Raw genomic sequence first — 23339 nt, forward strand, 5'->3', positions numbered from 1 at the left:
CTCCTGGCATGGAATCTATCCCACTCCCCCAACTTTCTATGAGTTCCAGTTCAGAGGTTCTCAATGATTCTCAACTGAAAACACTAGAACTTCTTAGTACAGTGGTTCTCAAATTTGGTTTCACATTTTATTCATCTGGGAAGTTCTGTATTTTTTTTTAATACCGGTGCCTAGCCATCACCCATATAAATTCTGATTTAATCGTTCTGGAATAGGTTTGAGTCATCAACAGTTTGTAGAAATTTCCCAGGTGGTTCTAATGTGCAGTCAGGGCTGAAGACCACTATCTTTGCAGGCTTCTTGCAGGCCTCACCTTCCCAGTCAATGCCAAGAGCCAAACCAGTCCATCCAGGGGTCTACATACACACACGCAGACACACACACCAAACTTGCTATAAGTAAATAGCTCAAGGAATGATAGCAAATAGATGGTCTTCCTTATTCTAAGTGAAGTAACTCAGGAATGTAAAACCAAACACTGTACATCCTCACTCATAAGTGGAAGCTAAGCTATGAGGATGCAAAGGCATAAGAATGATACAATGGACTCTGGGGACTTGGGGGAAAGGGTAGGAGGGGGCTGAGGGATAAAAGACTGCAAATTGGTTATAGTGTATACTTCTCAGGTGATGGATGCACCAAAATGTCAGAAATCACTACTAAAGAACTTATTCATGTAACCAAACACCACCTGTTCCCCAAAAACCTATGGAAATAAAAAATAAATAGGAATTCTCTAACACCCACACAAAAAAAATAGATGGTCTTCCCCTGTATCTAAGTTGTTCTAGTTGATCCAGTCTTTCTTGGAGGGTGGTATAAAATGAAAGGATGGGTGGTTTCAAATTTTTCAGACTCTGAAAAAAAAATGAATACAGGATCTGGGTGGGAAATAATATTACCAAGAAGAGGGAAGAAGGAAAACAGCTGAAAATAAAAGTCAGGTTAAGTGATTGAGTCCAAGGTAAAATGTTATAACATAAGAAGAAAAAGAAAAGTAAGAAGGAAATAATTGAGATATTTTAGGAAAGTTAATGTTATTTAAATGAACAGACTTAGAAATAAGGAAACTCTCCATCCAGTTATTAGCATCATCCAATGACTGAGGCCCTGTGGATAATGCAAAGTATACAGGTCCTGAGCTAAAGTGGACAGATGGAATCTCATCTCTACCTCTTTCCAGCTCTGGAATCTTGGGCAATTGTGGGAGACTTTCCAAGATTCCCACAGCAAGATCTTTTCTCACACATTATCTTCTTACAATATGAGATTTAATCTCCTCCTGTTTTGAGGTAGGATCTGTCCTTCCCATCCCTTGAGTCTAGGAGGTAAGTACAGGGGTGTGTAAGACGGTGTGGGAGCTGAGAAGGAACTTGCTGACATGTGTTTGTTGGGGACTGATTCAGAAAAGAGGTGATGCTCAGTCTGAGCATGGAATGCTGAGATGGAGTTTGCCAGGCAGAGAAAGGGTATTTCAAGTAAGGATAACCAACATATCTGAAGGCTTGAAGATACAAATGTGTGTTTTCATTACACCAGGGCTTCTGAAACTCAGCTGCATGGACATATTCTTAAAAGATTTAAAGAATTTTTATTATTTTAAAGGGTTAATATTTTATTCAAGTTTATTGAACAGATATAATTCTTCATAACCAGAGACAATACAAGGCACATAAAATGCACATATTTTCTAGAGAAACATAGAGCTTCTGAATTGGAGGGGACCTCGGGATCTTTTATCTCAGCCCCCATGTACCCATGTGCCATGGCTGAGTGATATAATATAATAAGCAGAAAGATTGTGAAACCAGACACATAGCTAAAGAGCAAGTGCAATTAAAGGTTAAAATTAGATTATTATTCCTTTTGATGCCCTCCCCCCATGGCATATCACAAAACATAAAAGCAAAGGCAAGGGAAAAAAACAGCAACTGGGAAGACTATACCCTCTAGCCAACCTATCACAATTATAATGTGGTATTTGAAAGAAGAAAAGACATTTCAAAAGGGCACCATTATTAATGCCACCAAGAAGGGATTGGAAAGTTGCAGTTTAAATCATTGATTTTGTGCCAGTTCTCTTGTTTATATAAATATCAATTCTCACTGTGAATTATTGCACCTTTATTTAGTTAGGAATACATTTTAAAAATGCCTTGCTAAAAGATGTGATTCAATGGAGAGAAAGTATTATCAGGTAGTGCAATGATCCATAAATAGCTATTATTATTATTATTTAACATTCGTTAAACACCCACAGTGAGCTAAGCACTGTACCAAACTTTGGGAGGATGTGTTCCTTACTCTGACAAGGACAGATTAAATACGCGGAAGAGAGGAAAGCTTAGGATCAGGGAAATTTATTTTTCTACTCCAATATTTCCATGTCAAATTTCCACTTGTCAAATTAACAAAATTCAAGATATTATAATACTATTAATAATAGTTATTTCTTGTGTTCAGTGTTTTTTACATTACAAAGTGTTTTATAAACCTATCTCATTATATAACTTGGCATATAGTCTCTGGAAGATGTGAGAATAAGAGAGGTAATTTTATTTCAAGAGAAGCATCAGCTGATTTGTTGGAGCATGAAAGGGCGGTCATACTGAAGGAGAGGGGAGAGTTTTTTTGGATAGGTAGTATATGCAAAAAAGAATTGTTCCTCTCACCTGGCTTTCAGCTATCAGTTTCCCTCCCTGAAAGCAGTCACTGTAATCACGTTTTTGCATATCAATCCAGAGATAATAAATGAGTATACTAACATACAGTTTACACATGTGGTATCACACTATGTTCACTGTTCTGCACCCTATTTTCTCTTACATTTTGGAGGTTATTTCATGCTACATTATTATTTTTAATGGTTGCATCCTATTCCATATATAAGTGTACCACAATTTATTTAACTGGTCTGTTATTAAAGCATATTTATAGGAATTTTGTCGCAATTTTTGTTTCTGAAAAATTCTGCTATTACAAACAATAATTAAATAAGTAGCGTTGTAGAAACACCTCTGCAAGTATATATGTAAGATAATTTCCTATAAGTGGAATTGCTGAGCCAAAGTGTATGTGCGTTGGTAATTTGGTAGTTGCTGCTAAATTCCCTCTGGAAAATGTATACTGGCTGCAATTCCTAGCAGCAATGTATGAGTGCCTGTTTCCCCACACTGTCACCAACACAATGTGTTATCAAAATTTGAGATATTTCATAATCTGATGAGTGAATAGCAGAATCTCATGGTAGTTTCATTTGCATTCCTTCTAAGTATAAGATTGCTTAAGCATTAGTTCATAGTTTAACAAAAACATTAGTGGTTCCTTTTCTGTGAACTCTATTTATATTTTCAGTTCTTTTATAGGTGGGTGTTCTTTTTTGAATTGGTTTTTGGCAACTCCTTTAATATTGATGAAATTAGTCCTTAGTACATAATCTGAATTGCAAATATTTTTCCTAGTGTGGCATTCGTTTTCATTAATGGTATTTTTACATTACAGAATTATCTAGTTTTAATAACTTAGTGTATTAATCAATCTTTTGTGGCCTCTAAGTTTTGTTTCATATTCATAAATATCTCTATTAACACAAGATTGTTTTTTAAAAAGAAACTTCCTAGTTTTCACTTATGATTTTTTATGTAAATTGTTAATACCTTTGGTATTTATTTTATTATGAGGTAGGGATCTAACTTTATTTTTTTAATAGATGACTATTAAGTGGTCCCAACTCTATTCATGAATAATTCAACTTTCTTCCATGAGTTTGAAATACTTCTGTCATATACTAAATTCCCTTGTAGGGGAAGTGCTTTGTAAATGCCATCATTATTCAGTTTAGAAATGCAGACATTCCCCTAGGTTAATTCACTAGAGTTGATGGTTGATAATAACCTACTGAATCCAAGCAGATGTGTGGGGCAAGAAACACAGAAAAAGCAATATGCAGGAAGCAGGAGGGGTGCCTAGTTGGAATTAAGAGAGCAAATAGGAACAGAGGAAAAATAAGATTAAAATGTCAGAGAAAAAGTAGGGACAACTCCAAAACAAATACTTTAATGATATAAAAGGTAATGAGAGGACATCTACTCCAACTGCCCTCCTGATAAAGTTCAAGCTGCATCACATGAACTCCAGGACTTTTCTGGTCTGGTCTCTACCTACCTCTCTAGCCCAGTGTAGATTTCTCACTAATTATCTTTCAGATTTCAGCTTGAACATTATTTTCCGCCATGTACTTCCAAGACTTGGCAAAGAATGAATCAAGTGTTCCTTTTTTGGTCCCTGCAGCATTCTGTGCATTGTATTGTCTGGTCTCTTTCACCTCTGTTGTGGACATTTTTCTTCACTCCCAGCTTTTAGTCATCTCTGTCAGTTACTAAGTTTCTCTCTGGATGACTTCTTCTCTTACACTAAGCCCACGTGCTTCTGATGGCACTGACTTGACCCCATCCCTGAGGTCCCACACGTGACCTAGGCAAAGCTGCTTGATACGAGTCACTCTCCACACCCCAGCCACACCCCAGTGAGTGGTTCAGGGATTGGCATGTGCCCAAGGAGAGCTAATGTGACACAGTGAAACTTGGCCTGGGGAGCCTGAGTGAAAACTCAAACCAGAAGTCATCTTACAACAACAGGGGTCTGCAGAGTGGACCAAAAATGAAGTAGAACCAAGAAATGGAGGGACAGGGAAAACCATCTGAAGCCCTGGATCAAACTGGAAACCAATCTCATCCCTGGATTATTTCATTACTAATAAATTCCTTGGTTTTCCTCACATTGTTTTAAGCTAAATTTTCTGTCACTTCTAGAAAATGACTGCAACTTCTTAACAGCTCCTGAAGGTTGTTTCTTAAGGGAAGAAACTGTGTCTTAATGCTATTGTATTCCCAGGGCTCCATTCCTGGAGCACAGCAGCATTCAATAAATATACAGGGAAGAAAAAGGAATAAATAATACGACAAAGTTCTTTTAAGTCCTAAAGTAACAACTGCTTCCAGGTATGGATATTCTACTTACGGAAGATCACTGAGTTGACTGATGGCAGAATCTGGATTCAAATCTAGGCTGACCCGGGCCCAAATCCTTGGTTTGCTCACCTGTAAAATGGGAACGCTTTGTGGTTTGATATTAAAATGGTGATGATACCCTCTTTTATTGCTGGAACCAAGGAGTGTGCCAAAGAGAGGAAGGTTCCTGCTTTGCCAAAAACCCTCAAGAAAAGGCAAAGAAGTTTTGCAGAGCTGAAGATCAAGCACCTCAGAAAGAAGTTTGCCCAAAAGATGCTTGTAAAGGCAAGGAGAAAGCTTATCTGTGAAAAACTGAAGCACTATCACAAGAAATATAGGCAGATGGACAGAATGGAGATTCGAATGGCCAGAATGGCAAGAAAAGCTGGCAACCTCTATATACCTGCAGAATCCAAACTGGCATTTGTCATCAGGATCAGAAGTTCCAATGGTGTGCACCCAAAGGTGTTCTGAAAGGTATTATTGCAGCTTCTTCACCTTTGTCAGATCTTCAGTGGAACCTTTGTGAAGCTCAACAAGCCTTCAGTTAACATACTGAGGCTTGTAGAATCACATATTGCATGAGGGTACCCAAACCTGAAGTCAGTAAATGAACTAATCTACAACAGTGGTTATGGCAAAGTCAATAAATTAATCGCCTTGACAGATAACACTTTGCTCAATCTCTTGGCAAATATGGCATCATCTGCTTGGAGGATCTGATTCATGAGATCTATACTGTTGGAAAACACTTCAAAGAAGCAAATAACTTCCTGTGGCCCTCCAAATTATCCTCTCCATGAGGAGGAATGAAGAAAAGACCACTCATTTTGTAGAAGGTGGAGATGCTGGCAACAGAGAAGACCAGATCAACAGGCCTATTATGGGAATGAACTAAGGTGTCTACCATGATTATTTTTGTAATCTAATCCATTAGTAAACAGTAACTGTTTTCAAATTGAAAAAAGTAAAATGATAATAATATAACAGCACATATCAAATACTTATTCTCTGTTAGAACTGATTATTTCACACCTTTTCTCCTGTAGCCTCACTGTTCTTCAGAAACTTTATGGATTATAGAAACCATGAACTCTCTAAACTCTAAAAGAAAGGCATCATGGATATGAGCAATTACTCTGATTTCCGCAAATAAAATGGTTTCATTTAGCTTCCAATTGCCTCTGCTAATGAGAGAACGTAAAATTGTGGATAATCAAAAGTCATTGATATGTGTTTGGAGACCTTGTTGTATGATGAGTTCAGCAGTAAATTTTCCTTGCTAATTTCATTTTGCCTCCAGTGGCAAAAAAAAAAAAAATGAGTTTGGATTGTCTGAGCATATGTTAACTGGGTGACGAAAAAGATAATTATTGTGCTGGACATGAACAGAAATCATTTTATTTTTTAATTTTATTTTATTTTAGATTCAGAGGGGATGTGCAGGTTTTGACATGGGAATATTGCATGATGCTGAGATTTAGACTCTAGAGATCCCATCGCCCAAGTAGCGAACACAGGCAGTCTTTTGGAATCCCCAGTGTCTATTATTTCCATCTTTGTATCCATGTATACCCAATGTTTAGCTCCCACTTATAAGTAAGAACATACAGTATCTGGTTTTCTAGAAACCATTTTTAAATGTCCTTAAAATTTACTTAGTGTAATCTACAAGGCAGATAACCCACAAGCAGATAATTGAGGGGTGAATGTCAACCGAATATAAGAAAATTTTTGTTCTATTGCGTTATTATGATTTTAAACAGAGCATTATAATTTTTTATTTTGCAATAATTAAAAGCAATCTTACCTACTTTAGTTGGTGGAATTTTCATTAAGTGTAAAATTTTATATCACTTGAATATTCTCATGTTTCAATTGCCATCTTAAAATAGCACAAATAATGGCTGAAACATTATTCATTCTATTCATAAGTTAATGCTGCTTAAATTCTGTCAGTAAAATGTATTAAAAATTCTTTATGCATTTTTTCATCCCTTACATTCTTAGCTATGCAGGGGTTAAAGGTCATGCAGAATACTTCAAGGTATTGTTTGGGTATTTTCAGGGGAAAAAAAAAGGTTGCCTAAACTGAGTGAAGTAACCAACTTTTACAAGGATCTTCTCATCTCATTACAACTGGTGGTTGTACACATTGAAATATTGTTGTATGGGGCAGTTTTCCAAGTTGTATGAAAAGCCTTGAAATATTTAACATTTTGCTCTATTACAATTTGAGAAATTATATTAAAAAATAAAGAAACAAAACGATATATGTCATTGCAGCACTATTTATTACGGGTGGAAAAATTCTAAATTTCTAATAATAATGGCATATCTGTGACTTTAAAAATAATATTTCAAAGATTATTTCATAGCCAAACAAGCTAATTATAATATAATTGTTTTTAAGTCTTAAAAAAGGCAGCGAATTATCCCAGATATCTATATGAGTGTGTATGCGAGTTGGGGGAACTCTGGAAGAAAATCTGCCAGTGATTACTGGGGTTATGGCATATAGATGATTTTTACTTCTCATTTTCAACCTGCTAAATCATAATGAGTTTCTGTAATAAATCTGTATAACTTTTATCAGAATAAATTCTGTTTTCATAACTAGATCCTAGTTCCCAGAGCAGGCAGATTAGGTAAACAGCCCTCTTTACAAGATGGTTTCTAAAAAGAGGCTTGAACACAGAAGCACGTTCTACCACTGCTGTTTCTAGTTAGCTAGTTCTTTATTATAGTTGTATTTCACAGCTTAGTCTATAATATAGAAATTCTCTAGCAAGGTTGGATACCTCCTTACTATTTAGTAGGAGGATTTACTTTCCTAGGGGGTAAAAACTGTATCTTCATTCTACCTTCCACCTTCTCCTTTTAAATCCTTGGCTTTTAACTCCACTGTAGGTTCTATGCTCCTTGTCTGGAAGCTGGAAGACCTATTAGGAGCCTGTTGCAATAGTCTGAGCAAGAAATAATGAGCCAGAACAAAGGCAGTGGCTGTGTGTGTGTGTGTGTGTGTGTGTGTGTGTGTGTGTGTCTGTGTGTCTGTGTGTGTAGCTGAGTGGGAAATTCAGTAAGTCTGAGGCTGACAGGGAACGCAGGAGAGGGGATCTCTCCCCACTGCTGTGCTGATTACAGCTATATCCCGCTCCATAACCTTGCAGCCACCAACTCTCATAAAATCTACCAATCAGACCTAAACGAGATAGAGCACTGTAACCACAAATGTCCTGGCCATCAGCATAGAGACTTTCCAAAAGACCCTCCCCAAATACATATGTTCTGTAGGGTCTTAGCTCACCCTAACTTAACCTTTGCTTCATTTTAATAGTAAAAATCACAGCCCAGGGAGGAGATTTAAGATGCTAATGAGACATAGGACATATAAAGAAGCATGACAAGAGACTGCACAGGTGCAGCCAACAGACCACTGCAAACATGCAATAATGTTACCCTTTGGAAGAGAGCTTAGAAAGAATACAAGTTCAAGCTAACCCACTTTCAGGCAGCCAACAGCAATCTCTTTCTGCTGTAGTTTCCCTTTCTGCTCCAGGTGAAAGCTGCAATAAACTGCCTTGCTGAAGCCCATCTTATACTCTCCATCAGTTTCTATTTTCTGAGGGTAGAGAACCGACTGGCCAGTCACAAGTCCACACGGCCCATGTGTATTCTCTGCCTAGAATAAATCTCCTTCACCTCTGGTTGACCAGATCCTTCTATCCTTCAAGTTCCCATTCAAACATCTCCTTCCCCATAAAACCCTTCTATACCCACAGCTGGAAGTAATTTTCCCTCCTTTGATTTTTATGTTTTTACCTTTTTCATGTATGTATATATTTTTTTATTTTGAAACAATCAAAATTGCAATACAGAGAACTTTTTTAAACCACTTGAGAGTAAATTGCCAGCCTAATGCTCCAAAACAGCTGAATACTTTTGTGTGTATTTCCTGCAAAGAAATGAGACATTCTTTACATAACTACAGTACAAACTTCAAAATCAGAAAATTAATATTGAAATATTAATGCCGTCTGTTCCTCAGTCCAGTAATGTTCTTTATAGCAAAAGGATCCTGTTCAGAATCAAGTGTTGCATTTAATTATCATCTCTTTAATCTCATTCAATCTGAAATGGGGTCTCAGTCTTAAATTTCATGACCTTGACAATTTAGAAAATACAGACTAAGAGAGTACTCATCAATTTGGGTTTTCTAGTGTCTCCTCATGACTAGATCCAGTTTACGCACCTTCAGTAGAAATATCACAGAAGTGATGATTTGTTCTCATTAAATGGTGCATGATTGCAATTTGTTCTATTATTAGTTATGCTCACTTTGATTGCTTGATTAAGATGATTTCTTCCAGTCTTCTCAACTTTGAAGTTATTCTTTTCCCCTGTGTAATTAATGATATTTTGTAGAGATATATTTTGAAACTTTTAACTTATTCATTCACTTATCTTTTGTCAGTATGGACTCACTGTTTATTTTATTCTATAAGCTCTAATCCATTACTATCATTATTTAGTTTGAACCTGAAATTGACAAGATTTGGCCAGCAGAAACCCCTTCAAAGTGGTTCCTGTGTACTTTGATACATCCTCACCATTCTTTGAGCATTTCTTTGCTTTATGTTACAAGATGTTCCAAGATCATTCGCATTTTCTCTTCCCCCAACCTGGACTCATCCATAGTTCTACCAGGACTCCTGGTTCCCTGAAGAATGGTATTTAGAAACCAAGGTCTGAGTCCTAGGAGTTTTTATTGCATTTGGGGTGGTATTGCTCTGAAGACTGCTCAGTGGACAGAGCTTAAAATCATGGGAACGTGTGTAAGTGCACACATGTATAAATCCACACGTTTACATCAATAGTTATTATCTACCTGTAGATACTGAAAATCATGAGTTCACACTTAAAGGTTCCAACTCCATTGAGTTTATTCCAGCTTTCTCCCTTTCCATATATGCAATTCCTATTTCCAATAGTGAAAAACCTGGCTCCCATTATCCTTAACATAGTTACTTACTTAAACACTTCCATATATGTCTCCCATCTTTGGAACTATCAACTTCTCACATAAATATCCTCCTTATTCCACTCAGGTCATGATTGCACATGGACATCCTCTCCTGTATGTTCAGTTTCTGAAACCCATGTTCAAGTCACTCTCCCCTACTGCTCCATCTATATATTCTCCTAAGCCTGTGCATTCCCTGAAAATTCCATGCCAGGCCACCCACCCCCTGTGATATACTTGTCACCCTGCTTGGGCTCTGTTACCCCACTTTGGACTATCCTATATGTGTACCCTCCTCACTCTACCAGGATGCCCGTACATGGACATCCTCTCACTCTGATTACAAATAATAAAATTTTTTAGTTAAAGAAAAAAGAGATACTGGTAGGATTTTTAGTCTAGGAACATCCTAATACCTTAAGGTCCTTGGCCAAACCTTAATTTATTAGCATACGTGAAACACACTCATGGAAAAGTGATTCCTTTCCTTCTTTTCTGCCTGTGAGACCAGACCAGTCATCAATATAATCATTGTTTAAGGGAAAAAGTGTATTAGTTTTTTTATTAAATCTCACTTTCTCTCTTTCTCTCTCTCTCTGAGACACACACACACACACACACACACACTCTCTCTCTCTCTCTCTCTCTCTCTCTCCCATTCCTTTACCATGAAAGCTTATTTCACTGTTGCTCAATCCTCTGTGGATCAAAATCGGCAAAGGATACTAAAAGTACTAACATTTTTCATGGAAAACACCGCCTATTGTATTCTGTTGCTGGAAAGATTCTTCCACAAGGCTGATGACAGAAACAAAGGAAATACAAGGAAGAGGTTATGGAAAACAGGAGGGAGAGGGATGAGTAAATAAGAAAAAGAAAAGGTGGGAATGAGGAAAGTAGCAAGAAGGGAAATGGAAAGAGGTGATCTGGGAGAGAAAAACCACAGGTGGGATGCTAAATGGGAGAAATGTGAAAAGAAAGTAGTGGGAGTGGCATTCAGGAGAGTCTGACTTAGCCACCAAATCCCATGGCAAAGAGTGCCAACTTTATTATCAGCCCCAAAGCAGTGCTACTGTCAAAATAAAAAATAAAGTTACCTACTCCAAAATCACTGACATGTCTAAGCAAGTAATGGAGAAACTGTTAGTTCATACACTTTTTGAGAACCAAACTTCTGAATTTTTGTCTATATACTTGCTTCCTGACATCTTTAAAGAATTGCTGTTTGGAGCATCAGTTTTGGACACCACACATCAACATCTCCAAGACGGTGAAAGAGTTCTTGGTTGATCAAAACTTTGTTGAAGAAAAATATTGATATATGTATAAATGGAACGCCTGCACCATTAGCATCACATCTGATTTTGATGCTTTTATAAAGAAAGAAACTACACATTTCATCACGTCAATGTGTCTGACTCAATCCCCTACCAACGATCCAGAAAAATGTCTTGTCTAATGCTAGGATCTTGTCAAATCCAGGTTATGAAATCATTGCCTTTTTATCACTTTGAATTCAAAAACATACTTTAATATGAAGTTATTCTCTTCGTATTCTTCATTATAGACCTAAGTTTGCTGGATTTCCAAAAAGTAGTTTTTGAAACACAATAAAACTTAAGGGAAAATTTTGCTCCTTTTACAGAAAAAGAATATCCATTCTTAGAACAATTTTTTTAAGATGCTTTATTAACTACCTTTATTGTGACACTTTTTAATACTGTATGAAAACCTCGGTATGGTGCCAATTTCTTTTTTTCCCTCTTAACTTTTATTATAGATGTGGGGTATACATCTGCAGGTTTGTTACATGGGTATGTTACACTCAGGGAGTAAGCTTAGTACCCAATAGGTAGTTTTTCAGCCCATGCCCCCTTCCCCCTCTCCCTCCTCTGGTAGTTCACAGTGTCTGTTGTTCCCATGTTTGTGTCCGTGGGTACTCAGTGTTTAGCTTCCACTTATAAGTGAGAACATATGGATTTGGTTTTATGTTCCTGCATTAATTTGCTTAGGATTTAGGCCCCCAGCTCCATCCATGTTGCTACAAAGGACATTATTTCATTCTTTTTATGGTTGCATAGTATTCCCTGTATATGTAACACATTTTCTTTACCCAATCCACAATTGATGGGCACCTAAGGATGATTCCATGTCTTTGTTATTGTGAATAGCGAGGAAATGAACATATGAGTGCATGCATCTTTTTGGTATAATGATCTATTTTCCTTTGGTTTTATACCTAATAATGGGATTGCTGGGTCTAATGGTAGCTCTAAGTTCTTTGAGAAATCTCCAAACTGCCTTCCACAGTGGCTGAACTAATTTACATTCCCACCAACAGTGTGTAAGTGTTCCCTTTTCTCCACAGCCTCACCAGCATATGTTGTTTTTTGACTTTTTAATATAATAGCCATTCTGAATGAATGGCTGAAATGGTGTCTCAGAATGGTGAGATGGTATCATACTGTGATTATCATTTCGATTTGCATTTCTCTGATGATTAGTGATGTGGAGCATTTTTCCCTATGTTTGTTGGCTGCTTGTATCACTCCCTTTAAGAAGTGTCTGTTAATATCCTTTGCCCATTTTTTAATGGGGTTATTTGTTTTTTGCTTCTTAATTTGCTTAAATTCCTTTATCAGATGCGTAATTTACAAATATTTTTTCCCATTCTGTAGGTTGACTGTTTACTCTGTTGATAGTGTCTTTTACTCACAGAACAATTTGATGAAGATTTATTCCATGATTAGTTTAATTAACAGATCTTTTTTGCTGAAGTAAATCATTCTATATGCTTCCTACAGATGTTATTATAGACACTACTGAAAATATCAGTAGGGCACATTAGTTACTTTCCCAACATTCATTTCACTTTATTCCTTCCTAATGAAATCCTGATTTTAGTTTGTACATTATTTCCCCCACTCACCAAATGACTGAGGAAAACAAATCTCATTGCCAAATTGTCCCTCCTTAGTTGAAACCAGTCAGCACATGACACTGTTCTGGCTACTGTTGTAGGTAGAGGAGAAATTACATGGCCTGCATTGGTCCAATCATAGTTAGGGGAAGAACTCTCTTTTACAATGTTAAGAACATACGTTACATCGGATTCTCCTGGTAGGTGATTTGAAACCACAGGAGAACCAGTCTGAATTCCAGGCGGTCTAATGGAGCAGAAATATGGAAAGAATTTATGTCTTGATAACATTATGGATCACTGAGTCACCACCCTGACCAAAGCTGACTCTACTTCTGGACTCTCTGTTATGTGAGATAATAAATTTCTTTACTGTATAATTTGTCATTGACTTGGGCTTTTGTACTTGCAGCCAGAAATATCCTAATTGATCAAATCAAGTCCAGCCTCCTGTCTGAAAACTGAAATTGCAAGCAGACATGCACGCCAACTTTGAGGTGCTGGTGAAAGTGTTTCTGCAGGTTAGGCCTTCACAGCTTCCCTGCAGAAAGAAATCTGAAAATAACTGAAAACACTGAATAGTTCCCATGCAGGTTTCTTCTGCTCAGATAATTTTAAAGCTTAAACATGACCTCATAATCCTTTCCTTCCTGGCATAGAGAGAATTGGTAATGCCAGCTTTGCAAGGTAACCTCATTGATTTGAAGAAAAAGGAAATGATGCTACACAAATTAAACCCAAGAGAGTCTTGGAGAATTCTGATGTTCTTTGACAGCAATGTACCTTTGAGTCACAGGTTTTAGTACCAGCTGCCATCAAAATAAAAATGTCAAAATCAATTGAGTGTCCAAGATAATTTTCACATTGCTATGTCAGTCTCTTTTTCAAGTTTAACATCAGATGGCTTAATTTGTACAGAGTTAATGTTTACTCTTAGGATTTTATTTTGATTTTTTTGCACAGTTTAGATTCATCTTGATTATTTCCTGAAAATCACCACTAAATTTACATGGCTTTTTCCATGAAGAAAATATTCTTTGAACAAAATCAACTTCCAGTTCAATAGGAGAAACCATAATCATATGCAAATTTGTTATGTATGTGTATATACTTTTCTGAAAAGGGGAATTATATTTTCATCTGATTCACAAAGGAGTCCATGACACAAAAACTATTTCTGAAGGCCAAATAGTAACTATAGATGGTCAGAGAAATTACCATGAAAGAGGAAAAGAGAAGAAATGAAATAAGACGTATTTTTTAAGTTTTGGCCTGGTTGAGAGGACAGATATAAGGTGACTGCCTCTTGGATATGGCAAAGTGGTGGTATATATATTTGAGTCTATTACAGTATAGTTGGGAAACATAACAAGTAAATAAGAAGTCCCTGGAGACTTTAAGACATGTAATGACAATATATTGCTGTGTGGGTACAAATTAGGTGCATGCCTGGATCAATCAAAGTACTTGTAGGAAACTTAAGACACAATCCAAAAAAAAGGTAATTGAAGAGATTTTAATGAAAGTACTATTTACAAAAGAGTAAAAGATGGGATTAAGGGAAGCCACAGGGATGGTGAAAGAGCCTAGGATTGACAACAGGAGAAGCCATTACCGCTTCTATGCTGAAGCTAGCCTATTGAGAGTTATGGTGGTAGAAGGATGCCTGACAGGAGCTCTGATCATAGGTGGAAGGTTACAGAAACGGTCCACCTGCAGCACCACAGGAAAGGAGCCCCGGAAATAAATACTCCATTCTCACTTTCTCCCCATCATCTGACCTCCTGCCAAAGCCTCTCACTGACCAAATCCAAACAAGAGCTGAGGGGGTGGAAGCTGGATTATCTTATCTGACAAGATCAGTCCTTTAGAATCAAAACAGGGTCGGCCAGGCGCGGTGGCTCACGCCTGTAATCCCAGCACTTTGGGAGGCCGAGGCGGGCAGATCATGAGGTCATGAGATCGAGACCATCCTGGCTAACAGGGTGAAACCCTGTCTCTACTAAAAATAGAAAAAAGCAGCCGGGCGTGGTGGCGGGCGCATGTAGTCCCAGCTACTCGGGAGGCTGAGGCAGGAGAATGGTGTGAACCCGGGAGGCGGAGCTTGCAGTGAGCCAAGATCTAGCCACTGCACTCCAGCCTGGGCAACAGAGCGAGACTCTGTCTCAAAAAAAAAAAAAAAGAAAAAAAGGGAAGAATCAAAACAGGGTCATGGATGAAGAGGGACGTGACAAGGCAAACAGGCACCACCCAACTCAGACATGGCCCATATAACAGTACAGGAGGGACTCTCAATAAGAAATAGAGATATTTAGTTCCACAGTAGCTCTGATACACATTTTTGGCAAAGATGTATATTTCAGAATCCTTTCCATTTAGTTAATGCTAGTTTTTAGTCATCATACTCTATGTTGACAACTTTATGGATATAAACAAATACTTATTTTATAATCATTAACTTTCTGATAGTAAAGCTAATTTTTCCCCTCAGGCAAAAATATTCTTCTAGTTTCATAGCTTTGGCAGTACTTTATTCCTCTTAAAGAGTAAAGTGTTTATGTAAACTGGAAACAATTGTTTTGATTCCATCTCCAAATTATACTAATTCCCATGAGATTCACAGTTCCCTTTTGAGTTGTTATGAACCTAAACTGTGTCCAGGAGTATGTGTGGGTGGGTGTGTATAATGTACTGAACTGATCAATTGACAGTCCGTGTGTACATGCACCTGGAAGGCCACCACTAGCTCATCATGTCTGTGTCTTTTCAGGGATGGATTGCATAGGTTGTCTGGTGCAGTGGAAAGAGTTCTGAAGACACTGGTCATGATCTGCCTTTTCACTAAGCAGCTGTAGGTCTTTTGGCAAGTCCCTCACCCCTCCAACTACTCTTCAAAGGAGTAATGGGTTGAGGCAACAGAGGCTCAGATATCCACCGACTTTAAGTTCTGTGGTTCCCATGCCTGTGCCTGATCAGCATAGCTAATGGGAACATCCACTTTGCTGCTTACTGACTGCTCTGGTTTGAAAAGAGCTTTGTTTTAAACTTATCTAGAGTGCTAACTACTCTACTTTAAATTAAATATTAGATAAGGAAAGCAACAGATGACATTAAAATACAACAAATCCTCAGTGACTTTCTGTGGGTCTAAGAGTTACAGCCTCACATGAACCTTAGGATTTCCGTGAATTGCATAAATTATGCTTACCATTTCGCAGGTAAATATTTACATGTCCAAGTAATGACTCCACAAAGCTGTGAGAAAGGAAGAAGATAATTCATGCCCTAGAATAGATCTGTACATTGTAATTCAGCTCCACTGGAGAAACTCTATTTACTATCATCTTCAATGTCCTGGAATGGAGGAAGGAGCTATGGAGCCACTGCTGAGGCCAAGGTATTCCATGCCAGCAGTCACATGGGTATTTGTACAACATTCTTGCATCATACAAATAAATAATTAGCTACGTATTTAATACCTACTGCACACTGTGTATTACATATATTGTTTAATTCTCATAACTGTCCTTTGATATTATCTCCAATTTACTGGTCTCAAAGAAATCAAGTAAATTAACCAAAGACACTACCTAGGAAGGGAAAGAGTCAGGATTTCAACCTAAGATTCTAAAGCTGATGCCTGTATCCTTGTTACCCTAGTGTGTCCAGCAACTCTGGCCAGACATATTCACTATCTCTCAAACATTTCCACTGGTTTTTCACAGAAAATGAAGCTGTTCACTTAACTTTGATTTCTCCCTTGAGTGATGTATCTGAACCCTTAGCCCTCCACATGTGCCTCTAGCAATATCTACTATTCCCTGGAGAATAAGAACCAGGTGGGCTGGGCCTGGCCTCAATTGCCAGTATTCTCCAGCTCCATAGCAGGGCAAGCAACACATCAATGTGACCTGTCTTTAGGCACCAGAAGTTCAATCTCTTGTCTTTCTTCTTAATTATAGACCATATTTTCCTGTAGGTATCTACCTCCTCTTCCCTTCCACTATAATTACCCAATTATCTAAACACCCTACTCCCTACTTCAACTGTCTCTAGAGAACATTCACCTTCTAAATGTGCTTTAGATAATTTTATACCTTTACTGGGCTTTGAGAATTTTTTTAAGGGGAGGCACTGCCCTAACCCACTCTCCTTTTGTCTTAGGTTGGGTTTCTTGGAAATAGATTCTAAGATGGAGAATTGTGTGCAGAATTTTGGTTGTGATGTGCTCTCAGGCGATACACCGGCAAGGAAGTGACAGAAGAATGCCTGAGGAGGAGTGAGAATCCAGGAATGGGTCAGCCCTGAAGAGGGGTCTGGGGCAGGCACTGTGGTGTGCACTGTACCTGCTCAGATTGGTGGGCCTGACTTGTGTCTTCAGCTTAATTACCTATTCCTCTTCCAGACAAAAGATCTTTAAGGTCCTAAACACCAGTCTGGAATCTGACTATGCAAAAATGAAAAGATCCTGAGCTCCCTCTCCAGGGGAACTAAGTGAAACAAAGAACGATTATAAAGTAGGAAAGTTCTAAAAATAGTAAGATGAGACTGGGTAATTTGAATGAAAGCCAGTCAAGTCTATGTGGAATATAGCATCTTACTGATTCATTATCAGCCCATATAATTTAATTACATTCTACTTACCATGCAATTTTCACATCCTAAACCATCCAGCATGAAGTCTATGTTATCTGATTAAAGAAAGAGGAAAGGGAGAGAAGGGAGTGAGAGAAAAAGAGAGCTCCTGAAGCCATGCAAAAGAGGAGCTTCCTTAAGGATGGCAGAATGCATTGCAAATTCAGAAACATATTTAACATATAAAATAAATAATGTAAATTTATCTCTTATTTTCTATAAATAAGCCAGGTTTGATTATCTTAAGCTATTAATACATATATTCTTCTCTTTGTCTTTCTTAACTTGAGCCATTTACAATTTGTAACACAGAGAATCATTTTTCAGATCTAACTTAACATGTAACTCTTCATTGTTTCAGCTGAAATTAGCAAATCCCAGAAAGAAAATTATTCCCTAAGAAATCATTTCTTCAAAGTGATTATTTAAGAGTTGCTAAGTTAGAAACATACATATCACTATCACTATCTTCTGATCATGGTATCACTATCTTCTGATCAAAATTTAAAGATATTCATTTGAAGAACATTTATACCTCAAGTTCTAGGAAAAGGAGGTTTTAGTGACTGAAAGATGTTGAGGAAAATGTGAAGCTCTTAATTAAAATTATTGAGTCACGTGAATATACTGAATAAAATGGTGGTTCCCAGAAGCTGGGACAAGTAATGAGAAAGGGGAGATGACGAGGGATTGGTTAATGGGTACAAAAATACAGTTAGTAGAAATAACTTCTAGAGCTTGATACCGCAATAGGGTGACTATAGTTAATAATTTTTATTGTATGTTTCAAAATAGCTAGAAGAGAAGATTTGGAATGTTTCCAACACAAACAAATTATAAATGTTGAAGGTGATGGATATCCCAATTACCCAGATTTGATCATTATACATCATATGCATGTACCAAAACATCACATGTACCCCATAAATATGTACAACTTATTCAGATCTTTTTTTCTATTTATAACTGATTGAATAAACCTATTCATTTTACTAAACAATTAGTTTTCAAAAATAACCAATATATAAAACTCAGGAAGGTCAAAGATCATATCCTGAATTACAAAAATAATATTTTAAAATATATATACTCCTAGAATTATTTGACTTTCAATTATCTAATACTCTTTGTGATCAATCCCCCTGATTAAATTCAAATTTATGTTAACCTATATTTACATTTATTTTTGGAGGTACTCTAGAAAAGTTTTCCAAACTGCATCCTAGTTGCTGTGGCCTTTGGTTTGATGGCTTTCACTTTTGAGTTCAAACCTCATTTCCCAAATACATTCTACAACTAGGCATATTTATTTAGAACTCAAAAGGCCACCATCTTCAGACTTAAGAAACAAAAGCAGCAGTGATTTCATTATATTTCATATATTTCATTATATTTTACCTGTGTGTAAAATATAATACTGTCTTCTTGGGTGAAGGGTCATATAATTCTACTCTCATGTGGATGTTTTCCACAAAATGAATACATAGATTTAAACTGATCAATCCACATTCTTTCAATTGACCTCTCTTAAAAACCAAAGCACAGCCATTTGAACTTCAGTGCTTAGAGCAACTCTTTCTGGCCTGTGTAAGGAATTTACCCGTGACTTGGGTTTTAATACTGTACTCTAACCAGCAGCAAGAGAGAGCCACCAACAAGAAAAAACAGGGATGCTGATTTTAAGAACTTAATTACAAGAATTTATCAGTTAGAATAACCCTAAGTACTGTAACAAATAAACCCTGAAATGTCAGAGGCTTGACAGAGCAGAAGGTTATTTCTTACTCAGATAATGGCCCAACTCTGGAACTCCTAAGTGGGAGGTAGCTTTTCTCTACATGGTGATTTGGGACACAGACTCCTTGCCTCTTGTGGTCCCACCATTCAGGGTCTCATAATCTTCTGCATTTTGCTGGTGGAAGAAGAAAGCATGGAGAAACATCCTGTTTCTTAAAAACTGGGGCCCAGAGGTAACACACATCACTTTTGCTCACATTTCATTGATGTGAAATAATCATAAAATCAAACTAAGATGCAAGGTGGTGGGAGGGGGAGTGTGTAGAAAATATGCTTAAACCTAAACTATGGGACAGGGAGCACAAGTTTTGGTGTACAACTATTCATCACAACCACAAACACCATCAAGCAAGAATTTATCAACACCTATTTTATTCTGGATGCTGTGGTAATAATCAAAGACAGCATAGGCCAAGTGACAATAAAGAACTATAATGTATTCACTCTGTCATTCAGCAAATGCTTACTAAACATCTACCAGCTGGCACTTGCTGGGCTGTAAACTAAGGAAATGAAGAAGGTGCTCTCAATCCCATATAGGAGACAGGCCTGAGCAGTGCTGGGTTACCTCAAAGCAAATCAAGTACATTTTTAGGATTCCAATGTAGGAGCGCCAAAACTAGAGACAGAAAAAAGAAGAAAGTTTTTGAAACAATTTGATCCCTGATGTGTCCTTAAATAGCATTAAAATGTTCATCAAAATAAAGGTAAGAACTTTGTAGGATTTCTTTATACTTGTGATTAACATTTTTTAATTATGTGTATAGGGAACATCAAAATATTTTTATAATATCCTAGCCCTTTAAGGTATCAACTTGGTCCAGATATTTAATTAAGTGTAAGGAATGTCCCAAAAGCCCTCACAAATGGGATGGAATTTGAGTGCCTTAGAAAAAAAGCAAGGCTCAGATAAGCAGAAGATATGAGGGAAGGTATTCCAAATCAAAGGAACTAGAATAGTGCTAGTCAGCAGAGACAGCATCAGGACAACCATTATGGCTGTGAAAGATAAATTAACTGGGTGATGGGTCCTCTTAACAGCCCAGCTTCACTCAGATCTGCCTTCCCTGTTGAATGTGAGCACCTCAAGGGCAAGGACCATGGCCATCCTTTAGCCCCAATTAACAGTATCTACCCAGGTTTGGAGAACTGAATAAAATTCAATGTGTGCATCAACTTGCTTCTTTTAAACGCTGCAGGATACATTGCAACAAGGTGAAATTTTTAAAGCATATCTTGACTCTGGAAACCATATGTTGTCAGGTCAAGATGGTAAGAGCATGCAGTGCTCTTATCTGTCTCATATTTGAATGCTTCTGACTTTTATCACAGATTAAATTTACTGGAATTCATTTATTTCTATACATTTCTCCTTCTGTCATCCCCTCTTACTTTGTGTAGTAAATATGAGATATTTTTCTCCACAGACTCTTCACCTCAGAAAACTGTCATTATCTATTCTGTCAGTCCTAAACATCTGGAGAATTGGCAAAACTATTAGTTCAAAATTTATGATGGCGTTCTTCACATTTTACAGAACAAATTCTGGTAATGTTTACTATTTCCAATATCTGGAGGACTGTTATTTACTATATATGCTTTTTTTCACAGGAGAAAAGTTTATATCACTACCTTGCTGTGCTTCTTAGAAACATTTTTAAAGTATTATATAGGGTCACAATTCTATCAGTGTTTTTGTAAGAGCTTGAATTCATACTCATGGTGTTTGAAAGAATTTGTTTTTCTCTAGGCAGAGCTAAGATTGAAATTAGATTGCACAAAGATGACAGTTTTCAAGACATTTGAAGGTAGTCTTTTTAAATTCTAGGAAAATAAAATATCTTAGTTCTGACATTCAGATATCAATGTAGGCTAGTTGCTAGTGAGTGAGCACTAATCAGTCGTAACTTTCTTCTGCTGAATCTGAACACCACCTCCAAATACTCAGCCCAGCACTCCATCAGTAAGCACCCATGAGTTGAAGTTTATATGAGGTGAGACTATTCACATTTCCCATTATATCTGAAGTACCTCACTTGTAGCAGTTAAGAAAAATAAATATAATCCTATAATATTTACAGAGATATTAGTACCCTATCAAATTCTGCTTAGTGCTACTAATCCCCATAGACCCTTTCAACATTTTGTTAAGAAATAATGAAATTTGATTAACCGTATTCTAGAAGGGATTGTAGTTAATGAGAGCTTAGCAACTAAGAAAGTTTACGGGGGGTAAGAAGAAACATAGCAAAGTCCCCTTGGCCTCTTTCATAACCATACTATTGAGGAAGGAAAAAGAAAAGGAGGCAAAAATTGACAAAGTAAATATTGGAAACTTGGAAGTCAGAAAATATGTTTATACAAAGGGAAAGCAAAACACATTTACTGTTGAGGCAAGACAACCAAATACAAAGTAAATAAACACATATAGAACAAATATGGCAAATATATAGAATGCATGCTCCCCAACCCCTTCCCACAGCCATGGCAAATACCAATTACCAATTCACAGCAATTCTCATGCTGAGCCCATGTGCAATCTTAGCCCAACACAGTGTCAGTATAATCACTGAAACATGAGATGAGATAAGGCTTAGTTGTCATTCCCAGTCTTGCATCTGTTGCTAAAGCTTTCTTAGGTTTTTTACTACACTGTATATAAAAAGCTAGGGCTCTCCAAGGCACACGAGTCTTAAAACTTGCCACAAGTTAGCAGTGAGGCAGATAAGCTGATCTCATCCAACCTCCCTTCAATAGCAGAGGAAAAAGAAAACTAACTTATATTTCTCTAATGCTCCGTAATGTATAAGGAGCTTTATCAGCACTACCCAACAGAATTTTGAGCAATAATAGAAACATATATATATATATGTTCAATCCAATATGGCAGCCACTAATCACATGTGCCTATTGAGCATTTGAAAATTAGCACTAGTATAACTGAGGAACTGATTTTTACTGTAATTAAGTTTAACTGGCCATGTGTCTTAGTCATTTTGTGCTGCTACAACAAAATAGCAAGATGGGTAATTTATAAAGAACAGAAATTTATTTTCTCATAGTTCTGGAGCCTGAGAATTCCAAAATCAAGACATTGGCAGGTTTGGTTGTCTGGTGAGAGCTACATCCTCCACAGGGTAAGAATACAGTGTCCTCACATGGCAGAAGGCAGAGAGGCAAGCTCACCAAATGTGTGAAAACTCTTTTATAAGGGTCTTAATCTCATTCATGAAGGAGGAGCCTTCACGGCCCTATCACCTCTTAAAGGCTCCACCTTTTAGTACTAACACATTGGCAACACCTGACTTTCGGAGAGGACATAGTTAAACCATAGCACTATATATGGCTGCTATATTGAATAGCACAGGTATCCATATTATCTAATTTGATCTTCACAATAACTTTGTCAAGTAGGTCATCTCCATTAAAAAGAGAAGGTAAAGAGACACAGAAATATTGACTTGCCAACATTACAAAGCTAGAGAGTGACCAAATGTATACTTGAATCTCATTCTTTCAGAATCTAAGTTATCAGACCCTTCTTTGGTACCACATCAAACTTAAGGTAGGTATGGATCAAAAGAAGACCATGCCCTGAAACTAGTGGTTCTATGCAGCCCACTATGAGTTTACCACGGGAAGTACACTGCAAAGAACTAACTCTGAAAATCTGAGATTTTACCCTATTTGTAAGCTAACAAATTAGCATGCCAATTTCATGAAAGCCAGCAGAACACAGAAGACTCCTGGATCAGAGTGAAAGGACTTTATTACTCACAGTAATAGCAGTAGACAGGGTATGAACATTTTCTTACAGCAACTTCCCAAGCCCAAATTCCCACAGAATGATGGATGCAGAGGGCCGGATGACTCTTGTGCATGCAGTGGGTTGCATTACAGTTTGCAAACTTACCTTAGAAAACCTAAATCATTTATAGTAGGCAGAAAGCATGCC

At 37.3% G+C, this 23339-nt stretch overlaps 1 protein-coding gene and 1 pseudogene across 1 annotated transcript in view; both read left to right on the top strand.

Moving 5' to 3' along the window:
- Positions 1-23339, top strand: part of HTR1E (5-hydroxytryptamine receptor 1E) — an 81381-nt gene that overhangs the window by 28432 nt on the left and 29610 nt on the right. The gene's annotated exons all lie outside the window — the stretch shown is intronic.
- On the top strand, positions 5162-6128 carry LOC115934987 (large ribosomal subunit protein uL30-like; annotated as a pseudogene).

The sequence above is a fragment of the Gorilla gorilla genome, chromosome 5 (assembly GCF_029281585.2).
Source record: "Gorilla gorilla gorilla isolate KB3781 chromosome 5, NHGRI_mGorGor1-v2.1_pri, whole genome shotgun sequence".
Lineage (NCBI taxonomy): Eukaryota > Metazoa > Chordata > Mammalia > Primates > Hominidae > Gorilla > Gorilla gorilla.